Here is a 15047-nt window from a genome sequence, read left to right as displayed (position 1 = left end):
ACCAGATACTGGAGTTTCCGTCTGGAAACACGAGAGTCCAAGATCTTTTCCACAACGTACTCCAACTCACCCTCAACCAACACCGGAGCAGGAGGCTCAACGGAAGGCACAGCCGGTACCTCATACCTGCGCAACAATGACCGATGAAAAACATTATGAATCGAAAAGGATGCAGGGAGGTCCAAACGGAAGGACACAGGGTTAAGAATCTCCAATATCTTGTACGGGCCGATGAACCAAGGCTTAAACTTAGGAGAAGAAACCCTCATAGGGACAAAACGAGAAGACAACCACACCAAGTCCCCAACAGAAAGCCGAGGACCAACACGACGACGGCGGTTGGCAAAAAGCTGAGTCTTCTCCTGGGACAACTTCAAATTGTCCACCACCTGCCCCCAAATCTGATGCAACCTCTCCACCACAGCATCCACTCCAGGACAATCCGAAGATTCCACTTGACCGGAGGAAAATCGAGGATGAAACCCCGAATTACAGAAAAACGGGGACACCAAGGTGGCAGAGCTGGCCCGATTATTGAGGGCGAACTCCGCCAAAGGCAAAAAAGCAACCCAATCATCCTGATCCGCAGACACAAAACACCTCAAATATGTCTCCAAGGTCTGATTAGTCCGCTCGGTCTGGCCATTAGTCTGAGGATGGAAAGCAGACGAAAAAGACAAATCTATGCCCATCCTAGCACAGAATGCCCGCCAAAATCTAGACACGAATTGGGTCCCTCTGTCAGAAACGATATTCTCCGGAATACCATGCAAACGAACAACATTTTGAAAAAACAGAGGAACCAACTCGGAAGAAGAAGGCAACTTAGGCAAGGGAACCAGATGGACCATCTTAGAGAAACGGTCACACACCACCCAGATGACAGACATCTTATGAGAAACAGGCAGATCCGAAATAAAATCCATCGAGATGTGCGTCCAAGGCCTCTTCGGGATAGGCAAGGGTAACAACAATCCACTAGCCCGAGAACAACAAGGCTTGGCCCGAGCACAAACGTCACAAGACTGCACAAAGCCTCGCACATCTCGTGACAGGGAAGGCCACCAGAAGGACCTTGCCACCAAATCCCTGGTACCAAAGATTCCAGGATGACCTGCCAACGCAGAAGAATGAACCTCAGAGATGACTCTACTGGTCCAATCATCAGGAACAAACAGTCTACCAGGTGGGCAACGATCAGGTCTATCCGCCTGAAACTCCTGCAAGGCCCGCCGCAGGTCTGGAGAAACGGCAGACAATATCACTCCATCTTTAAGGATACCTGTGGGCTCAGAATTACCAGGGGAGTCAGGCTCAAAACTCCTAGAAAGGGCATCCGCCTTAACATTCTTAGAACCCGGTAGGTAAGACACCACAAAATTAAACCGAGAGAAAAACAACGACCAGCGCGCCTGTCTAGGATTCAGGCGCCTGGCAGACTCAAGGTAAATTAAATTTTTGTGGTCAGTCAATACCACCACCTGATGTCTGGCCCCCTCAAGCCAGTGACGCCACTCCTCAAAAGCCCACTTCATGGCCAAAAGCTCCCGATTCCCAATATCATAATTCCGCTCGGCGGGCGAAAATTTACGGGAAAAAAAAGCACAAGGTCTCATCACGGAGCAGTCGGAACTTCTCTGCGACAACACCGCCCCAGCTCCGATTTCAGAAGCGTCGACCTCAACCTGAAAAGGAAGAGCAACATCAGGCTGACGCAACACTGGGGCGGAAGAAAAGCGGCGCTTGAGCTCCCGAAAGGCCTCCACAGCATCAGGGGACCAATCAGCAACATCAGCACCCTTCTTAGTCAAATCAGTCAATGGTTTTACAACATCAGAAAAACCAGCAATAAATCGACGATAAAAGTTAGCAAAGCCCAAAAATTTCTGAAGACTCTTAAGAGAAGAGGGTTGCGTCCAATCACCAATAGCCTGAACCTTGACAGGATCCATCTCGATGGAAGAGGGGGAAAAAATGTATCCCAAGAAGGAAATCTTTTGAACCCCAAAAACACACTTAGAACCCTTCACACACAAGGAATTAGACCGCAAAACCTGAAAAACCCTCCTGACCTGCTGGACATGAGAGTCCCAGTCATCCGAAAAAATCAGAATATCATCCAGATACACAATCATAAATTTGTCCAAATAATCACGGAAAATGTCATGCATAAAGGACTGGAAGACTGAAGGGGCATTTGAAAGACCAAAAGGCATCACCAAATACTCAAAATGGCCCTCGGGCGTATTAAATGCGGTTTTCCACTCATCCCCCTGCTTGATTCGCACCAAATTATACGCCCCACGGAGATCAATCTTAGAGAACCACTTGGCCCCCTTTATACGAGCAAACAAATCAGTAAGCAGTGGTAACGGATATTGATATTTAACCGTGATTTTATTCAAAAGTCGATAATCAATACACGGCCTCAAAGAGCCGTCTTTCTTAGACACAAAGAAAAAACCGGCTCCTAAGGGAGATGACGAAGGACGAATATGTCCCTTTTCCAAGGACTCCTTTATATATTCTCGCATAGCCGCGTGTTCAGGCACAGACAGATTAAATAAACGACCCTTAGGGTATTTACTACCCGGAATCAAGTCTATGGCACAATCGCACTCCCGGTGCGGAGGTAGTGAACCAACCTTGGGTTCTTCAAAAACGTCACGAAAGTCAGACAAGAATTCAGGAATCTCAGAGGGAATAGATGATGAAATGGAAACCAAAGGTACGTCCCCATGAGTACCTTTACATCCCCAGCTTAACACAGACATAGCTCTCCAGTCGAGGACTGGGTTATGAGATTGCAGCCATGGCAATCCCAGCACCAAAACATCATGTAGATTATACAGCACCAGAAAGCGAATAACCTCAGGTGATCCGGATTAACACGCATAGTCACTTGTGTCCAGTATTGTGGTTTATTACTAGCCAATGGGGTGGAGTCAATCCCTTTCAGAGGTATCAGAGCCTCCAATGGCTCCAAATCATACCCACAGCGTTTGGCAAAGGACCAATCCATAAGACTCAAAGCAGCGCCAGAGTCGACATAGGCGTCCGCGGTAATAGATGACAAAGAACAAATCAGGGTCACAGATAGAATAAACTTAGACTGTAAAATGCTAATTGAAACAGACTTGTCAGGCTTCTTAGTACGCTTAAAGCATGCTGATATAACATGAGTTGAATCACCACAATAGAAGCACAACCCATTTTTTCGTCTAAAATTCTGCCGCTCGCTTCTGGACAGAATTCTATCACATTGCATATTTTCTGGCGTTTTCTCAGTAGACACCGCCAAATGGTGCACAGGTTTGCGCTCCCGCAGACGCCTATCGATCTGAATAGCCATCGTCATGGACTCATTCAGACTCGCAGGCACAGGGAACCCCACCATAACATCCTTAATGGCATCAGAGAGACCTTCTCTGAAAATCGCCGCCAGGGCGCACTCATTCCACTGAGTAAGCACAGACCATTTACGGAGTTTTTGGCAGTATATTTCAGCTTCATCTTGCCCCTGAGACAAGGACATCAAGGCCTTTTCCGCCTGAAGCTCTAAATGAGGTTCCTCATAAAGCAACCCCAAGGCCAGAAAAAACGCATCCACATTGAGCAACGCAGGATCCCCTGGTGCCAATGCAAAAGCCCAGTCTTGAGGGTCGCCCCGGAGCAAGGAAATTACAATCCTGACCTGCTGTGCAGGGTCTCCGGCAGAGCGAGACTTCAGGGACAAAAACAATTTGCAATTATTTTTAAAATTTTGAAAGTGAGATCTATTCCCCGAGAAGAATTCAGGCAAAGGAATTCTAGGCTCAGACATAGGTGCATGAACAACAAAATCTTGCAAATTTTGTACCTTTGTGGCGAGATTATTCAAACCTGTAGCTACACTCTGAAGATCCATTTGAAACAGGTGAACACAGAGCCATTCAAGGATAAGAAGGAGAGAAAGAGAGGAAGGCTGCAGTATAGGCAGACTAGCAAGTGATTAAATTAAGAGCACACTCAGAACTAGAGGAAAAAAAAAAAAAAAATTGTAGCAGACTTCTTTTTTCTCTCCTTTCTCAGCCAGTAATTTAACCCTTTTTTTTCTGGCCGGTCAAACTGTCATGATTCTCAATGGCGAGAGAACATAGCCCAGCATATATGAGAACTAGCTCTTGGAAGATGGAAACTATACTGACCATGAACTAAACCTGCCGCACAACTAGAAGTGGCCGGGTAGCATGCCTACGTTTTTTTATCCCTAGATGCCCAGCGCCAGCCGGAGAACTACCTAATCCTAGCAGAGGAAAAGACAGTCCTGGCTCACCTCTAGAGAAATTTTTCCCAAAAGGCAGACAGAGGCCCCCACATATATTGGCGGTGATTTTAGATGAAATGACAAACGTAGTATGAAAATAGGTTTAGCAAAAATCGAGGTCCGCTTTCTAGATAGCAAGAAGACAGAAAGGGCACTTTCATGGTCAGCAGAAAACTCTATCAAAACACCATCCAGAAATTACTTTAAGACTCTAGCATTAACTCATAACACCAGAGTGGCAATTTCCGCTCACAAGAGCTTTCCAGACACAGTAACGAAACAGCAGCTGTGAACAGGAACAAAATGCAAAAACACACAAGGACAAAAGTCCAACTTAGCTGGGAGTTGTCTAGTAGCAGGAACATGCACAGAAAGGCTTCTGATTACATTGTTGACCGGCATGAAACTGACAGAGGAGCAAGGTTATATAGCGACTCCCACATCCTGATAGGAGCAGGTGAACAGAGGGGATGATGCACACAAGTACAATTCCACAAGTGGCCACCGGGGGAGCCCAGAATCCAATTTCACAACAGACAGCTCTTAAGGCCGGGGACTGAGTGTTGGTCCGAGACAAACGTCCTCGAGGCAAATTGGAATACCGGTGGGAAAAGATTACGTACTGGGGGGAATGCCAGATCTGATCCGATGGTCCTGTCTATGAGGTACAGCTTGAGGGGGAAGAAGGTGCCCCCACTCGAGTAGTACATCTAAAGATGTTATGCTGTTATGCCCTTGCTTGTCGCGAGATCCAGTTCAACCAGAGAGAGTGCACATCATCCTTGAAACACTCCCTTCTACAGCTCTCGACTATGAAGAATTCTTCGACCTGCCATTTGTCGACCCAGAAGAGGAACAGGAGCCTGAAGCTCCCGAGATGGCTGCTCCATTGAACCTGGGCGCATCCCCGTCTTTGCCCACTCAACCTGACTTCACTACTCAACCTGACTGCACTACTCAACCCGACTTACGCCGCACAGAACGGACAACAGCTGGAATACCACCTGTTACCAACAATACCAATTTATTTGGCAGCGAATCATCCAAGAAATGGAGGAGTGTCAACGTTTGCTGCAGGAACTCTCGCCCATGGAATTGTGAGCTTAAGGAGAGGGGGAGTATAAGGAGGAAGACCGGACCACGGGTACCAGTTCTGTGTCGGGTCCGGAACTGTCGGGGCAGTCTCCTCAGTTGTCCGGGGGAAAGCATAAGGGACCGGACAAACCTTTGCACCCAGAAGTATGGTGCATGGCTAAGCTGCAGCAGACACAGCGCACGCGGAAGCAGTCAGTCTTGGCGGGAACAGGCAGTGCGCAACAGGGAGAGAAGAGTGTATTGTCCCTGGAGTACTGTTATCGTGCAGGCCCACGTCTGCTTACCTCTGCCACCACTAGCAGAGACAGGAGAGAGAGATGCGCAATGTGTCCGGTGTGTTTCCCACAGGATCTCATCAGACCAGCTTTGCGTCAGCCATTGTTGACGCTATCATCCGTTTAGCAGCACCCATGGCCTGAGAAACGACTGACAGGATAAGTTAACTTAAATGAACTGCCGTTACTGAATCCACTGTTTTTTAACACTTAAAGTCCAAATAATAGAAAAAAAAAAAAATGGTGTGCACTCACCTTCCCGATAAAAAATTCCTTTATTGTAACATTAGCAGTTCAGACAGGGAGAACGTGAAACGAACTAGGATGACAGCTGTTTCGTGCAAACTGCGCTTCCACAGATCCTGATTTTTAACACTGCATATCCTTTTGCCACCGTTCATTCTGCCATTTAACTGCTTATTTCCCCGTTTAACTGTTTGCCTTCCTGCGTGGAGTATCCCCCTGTTAAAGAAAAGTTGTTAACTCTTGCTCTGCCTTCTGTCTGTCACTGCATCTCGCAAGCTGCTCACATGCACACCACTTGTCCTGTGCTCCCAGTTCATGAAGAGACATGTGCCTATTCATCAGTCAAGGGCGTCAGCCTCCAGAACACCTCCTCATCAAGACTGGTCTGAACAATGCTAGTCTTGAAAAATCGTGCTCCTAGTGTATTTAAAAGGGGTATCCCTATATTATATGCTACGAAGGTATAACTTGGTATACTTTTTATAGCTGTATTGGAAAATGTAGGCTGCTATACAGAAAAGAGTGCACAATGTACTTTTAATAAGGCAATGCATGCCTGTGAGGCAGTGACCAGTGTTATATGCGAGGGTCACTATGTGTCTCCCAGAATGTGCAAAGAAGCATATGGAGGCTGTGGGAGTGCATTGAAGTCACAGGCTTACCTGTGATTTCAATGCACAATAAAAGTGGGTGTTGGTCTTGGGCGAGCTATTTGTCCAAGGCAGATTTAGGAAAACCTGCTCTGGGCTTTTATTTTTTAAACTGACTACAGGATGCTAGTGGGGCAGTCCGTTTCCTTCCCGGCTGGGTTTTCCATGTAGCCTAAGGCCACAGATTCCTTGTAAAAAAAAAAACCCCGCAGGAAAGGGTTGGGTATGTCACATTGGTTTTGCAATCGTGCAGAGCAGAAGGCTCTGCAGATCTCCCCTGTGTGAAGCAACACAGAACCTAAGTGGAGCCAATCGCCTGACACCCCTCAGTGTACACGGCGGTGCAGTCGCCCTCGGCAACAGGACGCATTTATGGACTGTCTTGTTTTCCTAGCTGCGATCCGGAGGATACCGTTGTTTTGTTGTAAGTTTTTGGACATTAAAAACTATGATTATTTTGAACTTCCTCGGGTCACTGCCTCATCACTGCACAGTGTGGACACCGCTGTACCACAATGCCACTATAAGTCACATACATTGCCTGCCTTCTCTCCAAGTCGTACTTACGGAAATATTCCTGATGTCTACCTCTGACAGAAGGAAAAACCATTATTGGAACCGAGTAATCATTAAATGCCTCATCAGCACAAGTATTTATCCTATTTTAGGGCTCCTGCAGACAACCATGTTTTCAGTGGATATAACATTGCACCTGGACCAATGTTATTCTATGGGACTGTTAATATGTCAGATTTTTTCCTCGGACAGAGCCAGTGTGGGGAAAAAATTCACAGCATGACGAAGTTTGATCTGATATTCAGATCGCACTCGGCCATGCAAGATAATGAGTCCGTGGAAAACATTGGACTGCATGCGGATGATATCTGAGTAAAGTCTGATTTTCACGGACTGACAGAAGAGAGAAGAGGGAAACATTATTTACTCCATCTTCTTTTCATCCAACAGAATTGGTTCACACTATGATCACTCTCTGATCAGAGTGTGATTAGTGTAATCGGCCCAATTCACTCGGATGAGAGAATGCACCGACAGTAGCCTTACTAGTCTAATACCCTATATAAGGGATAATAATGTGGATCAACCCCCAGTCCAGGCTCACAGTTTTGCTGAAGCTGGATACAATTTTAGGAAATTCCCAGCTGCAAGAAGTATTCTGTCTGGAAAGATTTTCAGCTTCTAGCTAGAAACAAGACCAAACAGAGATCTTGGAATTTAAACACCAAGTATAATGAAGTTGTAGAACTTGTCACTATACCTTAAGCTTCACATAATCCTTGCTGTACATCCCCAAATTGCTTCACTACTTTTCCTATGTCATTGTGTTCCTTTGTAGAAAGCATGCTTCTTATCTCCCCTGCTTCTACATTACAAGTGTTAAACATTTTAAAACCTCATAACAAAATAATAAGTGACCTCAGAGCACTTACCAAAACGCAGTATTCTACGAAATCCAGGACCTAGGTACTGGGGATAGGAGAGGTGATACTGAGGCTACCGGAGGATCAGTCCCAGGTGAAGGAGGCAGGGAAGACACTGTGCTAGTCATTATCCCCACCTCGAAGGGAGGGTGTATGTAAACGAAGCTGGTATACGTACTGACACAATTCACTGATGCATGAGTTATTGGATGGAATACTAGATTTTTTGACAGCCACAACAATAGAGGGTTTCATAATAAATAAGAGTGTAGCAAATATCACATCTTAGGGACCGTGGACTGCAAATATTAGCTCAGAATCAGTTCACCCAGCATTTCCTCTTCCTTATTCATGTGGACAATTAAGCAATGCGGCCCCAGCTTTCATAGGTTTTGTTACACTGTGTGACTTCTGCATTGTGTATTGCATTAGACTGTTCTGCCATTTTTTTTCTGATATGTAAAAAACTAGTAGGAAGTCAATATTTTTTTGGGATCTGGTTATAGATGTTGATGATGAATCTGAAGTTTTATTCTCTATCTCCAGCCATTCTGTATGGGGTTTTCTTCTGCACTGATGACTTTCTGTAGGAATTAACGTTTAATTGATGGGGTGTCTGGTTGTCACATCTTTCGGTAAGACAGAATTTTTTTTGACCTGCCTTCTCACGTTGTTGGCCATTCTAATATTCTAATCCCCAGAATGTTTGGCAAAATACAGCCTACTATACATCAAAATATATACTGGAAAATGTCATAGACAATTTAACTTCCAGTGTAGGGTTGATTTGTTTGAATTATTGCTAATATTAAAAGAATAACTAGCATTCATAACATAGCGACATAGTGTACTTTTTTCACACAGATTTAATCAGTGAAAAAAATCGCTCACCTGCAATGGCCCATTGAGTAATATCAGTCGGAGAGCTGTCCTTTTTTTCCAAGGACAGGCACTCGGATCAAAAATACAGTCGTGTGAAGAAGCCCTGACTGAGTGCAATGCAGGAATCTAGCTTAAAAGTCCGTAATAAAAAAATTAATTAATTAAAATATTGCTACTTTGTGAAAACGTAATAAACCATAAAACAAATTTGGTGCCGATGTAATCATAATGAAATTAATAAAAACATTAACATTATATTTATAGTTTAATCCCTTAATGACAGAGCCTATTTGGTACTTAATGACCAGGCCAAATTTTACAATTCTGACCACTGTCACTTTATGAGGTTATAGCTCTGGAACGCTTCAATGGATCCCACTGATTCTGAGACTATTTTTTCATGACATATGGTACTTTATTTTAGCGGTAATATATATTTGATATAATTTGCGTTTATTTATGAAAAAAAAAACAAATTTGGCAAAAATTTTGAAAATTTAGCAATTTTCAAAAATCTTTGTACCCTTAAATCACAGAGTGGTGTCACACAAAATAGTTAATAAATAACATTTACCACATGTCAATTTTACATCAGCACAATTTTAGAAACATACATTTTTTTTGTTAGGATTTTATAAGGGTTAAAAGTTGACCAGCGATTTCTCATTTTTCCAACAAAATTTACAAAACCATTTTTTTAGGGACCGCATCACATTTGAAGTGAGTTTGGGGGGGGGTCAATATAACAGAAAATGCCCAAAAGTGACATAATTCTAAAAACTGCATCCTCAAGGTGCGCAAAACCACATTCAAGAAGTTTATTAACCCTTCAGGTGCTTCACGAGAACTAAAGCAACATGGAAGGAAAAAATTAACATTTAACTTTTTTCACCAAAAATGTACTTTGGTAAATTTTACTTACCAATTTTTTTTAATTTTCACAAGGGTATCAGAAGAAAATGGACCACAAAATTTGATGTGCATTTTCTCATGAGTGCACCGATACCCCGATATGGGGGAAAGCCACTGTTTGGGCACATGGCAGGGCTCAGAAGGGAGCTGTAATCAAAATTGGCTGGAATCAATGGTGGGCACCATGCCACATTTGGTGACCCCCTGATGTAGCTAAACAGTGGAACCCCCCCAATGCTAACTCCAGCCCTATCCCAACACACCACTAACCCTACTTCCAATCCTAGCCATAACCCTAACCACAACCCTGACCCCAACGGACCCCTAACACTATTCCCAGCCCTAACCATAACCCTAACCACAACCCTAACCCTAACACACCCCTAATCCTAATCCCAACCCTAACTCTACCCCCAACCCTAACTCTAGCCCCAACCCTAACCCTAGTCCAACCCTAACCCTAGACCAATCCTAGGTCTAGCCCCAATCTTAACCATAGCCCCAACCCTAACTCTAGTCCCAACCCTAACTCCAGCCCCAACCCTAACCCTAGTCTAACCCTAACCCTTGCCCAGCCCTAACCCTAGCTCTAGCCCCAACCCTAACCCTAACCCTAGCCCAACCCTAACCATAGCTCTAGCCCCAAACCTAACTTTAGCGCTAGCCCAACCCTAATCCTAAAGGAAAAATTGAAATAAATAATTTTTTATTTATTTTATTATTTTTACCTAACTAATGGGGTGATAAAGGGAGGTTTGATTTGCTTTTGTTTATCGGGGGTTTGTAGCGGTACAACACGGCACTCGTACTATCATGTGAGTTAGGTGCTCAAGTAGGGCATCCAGCCCAAAGCAGTCCAAACAATAGAGAAACTTGGCACTCAAAAAGAACTTTAGCGTGGATAGTTATTTATTCAATGTGCATCCATAGAGACAAAAGTTGAACGTTTTCGGTCCACATCCGGACCTTCATCAGAACAATTATACTGGTATACTGGGAAATATATATATCCTGTCAAAACTGGTTCCAACAGAGTTTTCAAAAAAGCCTGGATGCGTAGAGGGATCCTGAGGGTCCAGGTACACCAGAGGTACCGGGAGGGCTACCCCTGGTAGCCAAGACCTCAGAGAATTTCCAACGCTGGGGGGCGCTATAACCTTATTTCTCAGCGTCGTTAAAAAGCGGCACTGAGGAATAAGTACCCTTAACTGCTGCTGTCAAAAGGTGTATTGGCGGTAGTTAAGGGGTTAAAGTAAAAAAAATAAAAAAATGTATAAATAGGTTATATGTGCCCCAAATTGGTTATGTTAAAAAAATAAATAGTCTACAAAACAAACAATACAGATATCATTCTTGACAGAAAAATAAAAAATGTATAAATGTAGCTTTGCAGAAATTAATACAAAAAAATTGCTGGGTCCTAAACTCCAATAGGCTGTATCCTTTAATCCATTGATAGGATAAAAGGCTGTCGGTCCTCATCTCTTTTTATATTCTGCATTACTCATACTATTATTTTACTTAGGTATCTTATCAATGTCTGTTTGTGTAGCCACTGACTAATTTGTGACCTCAATAAACATGTTCTGCCAGTTTAACCTGCATTGATGCTGCTGGTATTATCTAATATACATATCTAATTCTGAGGACGCCTGTAGGCAGCATATTGGGGCTTCATTATGCCACCTCATAGAGAGGAGACAAAAAGGCTATTATCATGTAAGGAAAAATGAAGTAGTGTCACATTACTTGAGTCTTTCTGAAACCTGACTTCAAGCCTTTTCTCACAAGCAGTCCTCAATGACTGGACCTAAACTAATCTCATCTAAGGAAATGAAATATTTAGATAGTGGCATGTCTACTATGAATGAAAAATGAAGTTATTGATCGAAAATGATTGCGATTTTTCAGGATTGATTATCATTGTTAATATTGTGCCAATAATTCCACAGCGCTGTAAAGATATTGTTAGCACTGTTCCCATCTGGGACCACAATCTAATTTCCATATCCCTATGTCTTTGGAATGTGGGAGGAAACCAGAGAACCCAAAGGAAACCCACACAAAAACAGGGAGAACATACAAACTCCTTACAGATGCTGTCCTTGATGGGATCCCCAAAATAGTTTCATATTGGCTTGAAACTTAAAAATAAAATCATAATGTACATTATTGATCAAATGTTTTACAATTTTTCCAGTAAAAATGAATGTCATAAAATTATGTAATTCACGGTTGAAGATAAGAGTGGCATTTGTGGGTACCAGTTAATGTAGCTGGTAGCTAAGGACCCATGAATTGTATTTTTCTCACTCCAGGGACTGATTAATTTATCCCCCTGCATATTTTTGCACTGGAGTCAGACACTTCTATTCCTATACTGATTATTTTCAGTTTTAGGTGATGTTGAATTAGTTCATATTATATTTTCAGTGAATTTTGCATCCTAATTATCTGGACACAAAGTCCATCGAGCTCCACTTGGCAAATTCAGAGGTCACGGATTTAGCATATTTTTTTGAAGAGGATTTAGAGCAACGTTTTTTTTTTTTTACAAAAAGGCTACCCTAAAAAACTGGTTCAAGACGCCCTTTCTAAAACAGGAATATTGTCCCAATATGAATGTGTACAGAAAATAAAAAGTAAAACTAGTAGGGGTGCTAAATCCGTGACCTCTGAATAAGTCAAGTGGAGCTTGGTTACAACTTTTAATCAATCTCATGCTACTATCCAAAGACTTTTGAAAAAATATTGGTTCATATTGGAAGGTGACCCTATATTCTCAGGTCACATCCCTACCCACCCCAGAATAATTTATAGGTGGAATCGCACACTCCGCAACCTAGTTGCACCCAGCAATACAGTTATTAGCCCCAGTGCCATGTCTGCGACCCAGCTAACAAAAAATCCCGGCTGTTTTGCTTTGCAGATCTGCAAAATGTCTGTGTTGTATCTCCATCAGAAATGGTGTTAAAGAATTCACATCCAATACTACTAATATTAATTACAGAATCAACTACCATGTTATCTGTCAATCCTCATTTGTAGTATATCTAATAGAATGCGGATGTGGGCTCCAATACGTTGGACAGACTATACAGACCATGCACTCAAGACTGAACAAGCATCGCCAAAATATTAGGAATGGTTTTATGTTGCACAGTCTATCAAAGCATTTTTTAACTAAGCACCCAAAAAATTTAGAATATCTTAAACTAGCGATTATAGATTTTATACCAGACAATGTATCTGATCGGTATAGGAGCTTGATTAATAGGGAAAGATTTTGGATTTTTAAGTTGGGGACTCTGGCACCTGAAGGGTTAAATCCTACCATTGAAAGGGTTAACAAGTGATCTCTGTTTTTAAGTCTTTTTTTATAGTGTTATTTTATCATATGTTGTCTTATTTCTGCTTTTTATCATGTTTTATATTTTAATCAGGTCTAGGGACTTTATTTAATCTTTTTTTATATATACATAGTTTTGTTGCTATTGTGTTTTTATCATGTGACCTTATTATTTTATCATGTGACTTGTTCTTATCATATGACCTGCTGATTGTGAATTTCGTTGGTTGCTGTTTGTTTAAATACCCCTTCCTGCTCTCCTGTCAGGACTCTGAACATTTTTTATTACCTTTTGTGCATTACTGCCCTTTTCCAAGATGGCGTCTTTGGTCTCATGTGCACTGTGTCTTCCTGCTATAAAACTCCACCCCAGCCTTCAGTCTGTGCTAGAGTATTCTGCCTTGCATCCAGCTCCTGACCTCTGGTGACTCCCTGGCTATATACCTGCTCCTGTGAACCTGTGGGGTTATCCTGCTACTCTGCTCTGAGTTCCTGCTGCATACACCAGTTCCAGTAATCCTCCTTCATCTGCTGCTCGTGTTTACTTCCATCTGCATTTGCTGGACATGTAAGCTGTTTCTGCTCTGCAAGAACCTGAGACTATCACCCAGGCCTCCCTGGTTGAGCTAAGATATTATTTGAACTGCCTTATAAGCATATCTCTCTGTGTTTTGGACTAAGCAAGGACTTATTCGTGTCAAGTATCCTCAAGAATAATTGTGCTTCATAGACTTTCTGCGTGATTGCATTTTCCTCTGAAGTTTCCTATAGACTGTTAAGCTGCGTTTATTATTTGCACCAAGTGTTGTGGACTTGAGTTTCTCTCTGCACCTGTTTGAATCACCGTGTGATAATATAGACTTAACCACTTATAACACTGTGTCCTGTAGTTGTCTTGTTCCACGCAAAGAGTCTCCTGAGTTATCCCCTATGATTATTACATCTCCATTGGTTGGTTTAACCTTTGAAACGCATTGTATTTCAACACTAAAATCCTTGTTTTGGTCTCATTTCCAGCGCTCCTAGGACCGTTATGACTATTCTTTACTACATTTTGTATCCTCCTAGAAGGTTAACGGCTGGAGCTGCGGTGGACCTTTTACCTTCAATTTTAACTGTGACCCTCACAGCGCTCCCTAGTGACCGCTTTCTTTTCCCTTGAATTTCATTTTTGTATTCTCAGCCTTCAGGGTTATGAAAGCCTTTTCTTTTTGTCTTATTAAACTTTGTACTGTCTTATTTATACAGACAAATAAAGCCAGCTCACCGAACAGCTACCGCAGGTGCACGGAACTCCGCGTTGATTAACATAATCACATGTGAGGGAAAAAAAAAACCTTATTCCAGCTCCATATTTATAAAATTCAAACTTGATACTTTATTGATCTATTAAAAGCCTTAGATGTATAGCTCTCCAAATGCACAACGGGGGAAAAAGAGTGGCGCTTTTCGATCACTGAAGATCTTTGTCAAAGCTAAACACACAATGCCAAGACAACATTATATAGACACCATACACCAATAGAAAAACATCACAAAGTCACAGTGATTGAAACGCGTCACTCTTTTTCCCCGTTGTGCATTTGGAGAGCTATACATCTACTGCTTTTAATGGATCAATAAAGTATCAAGTTTCAATTTTATGAATATGGAGCTGGAACAAGTTTTTTCTTTCCTCACTGTCTTATTTATCCATAATGGTTTCTTTTAATTCCTTGACATTTTATTACTAGAGGGTATAAGTTTTCTACAGGATTCTATCAGTATTTTCATAAACATGCCTCATTTATGATTGGTATCCCCAGTTACCATGACATGGTCCGAGTCTACTCGATTAAAATGAACCTGTCACCAGGTTTGGCCGATATAAGATGCGGCCACTGCCTTTCAGGG

At 42.5% G+C, this 15047-nt stretch overlaps 1 protein-coding gene and 1 pseudogene across 1 annotated transcript in view; one reads left to right on the top strand and one right to left on the bottom strand.

Moving 5' to 3' along the window:
* The window catches only part of LOC143788492 (putative ferric-chelate reductase 1), a 62815-nt gene extending 54680 nt beyond the window's left edge, over window positions 1-8135 (bottom strand). Inside the window, exon 1 of the mRNA XM_077278188.1 lies at window positions 8021-8135. The gene's annotated coding sequence lies outside the window, so the exon portion shown is untranslated. The remainder of the gene's footprint in view (window positions 1-8020) is intronic.
* The window catches only part of LOC143788809 (uncharacterized), a 69749-nt pseudogene that overhangs the window by 4701 nt on the left and 50001 nt on the right, over window positions 1-15047 (top strand).

Source organism: Ranitomeya variabilis, chromosome 8, assembly GCF_051348905.1.
Source record: "Ranitomeya variabilis isolate aRanVar5 chromosome 8, aRanVar5.hap1, whole genome shotgun sequence".
NCBI lineage: Eukaryota > Metazoa > Chordata > Amphibia > Anura > Dendrobatidae > Ranitomeya > Ranitomeya variabilis.
This window is presented reverse-complemented; position numbering and strand designations above follow the sequence as displayed.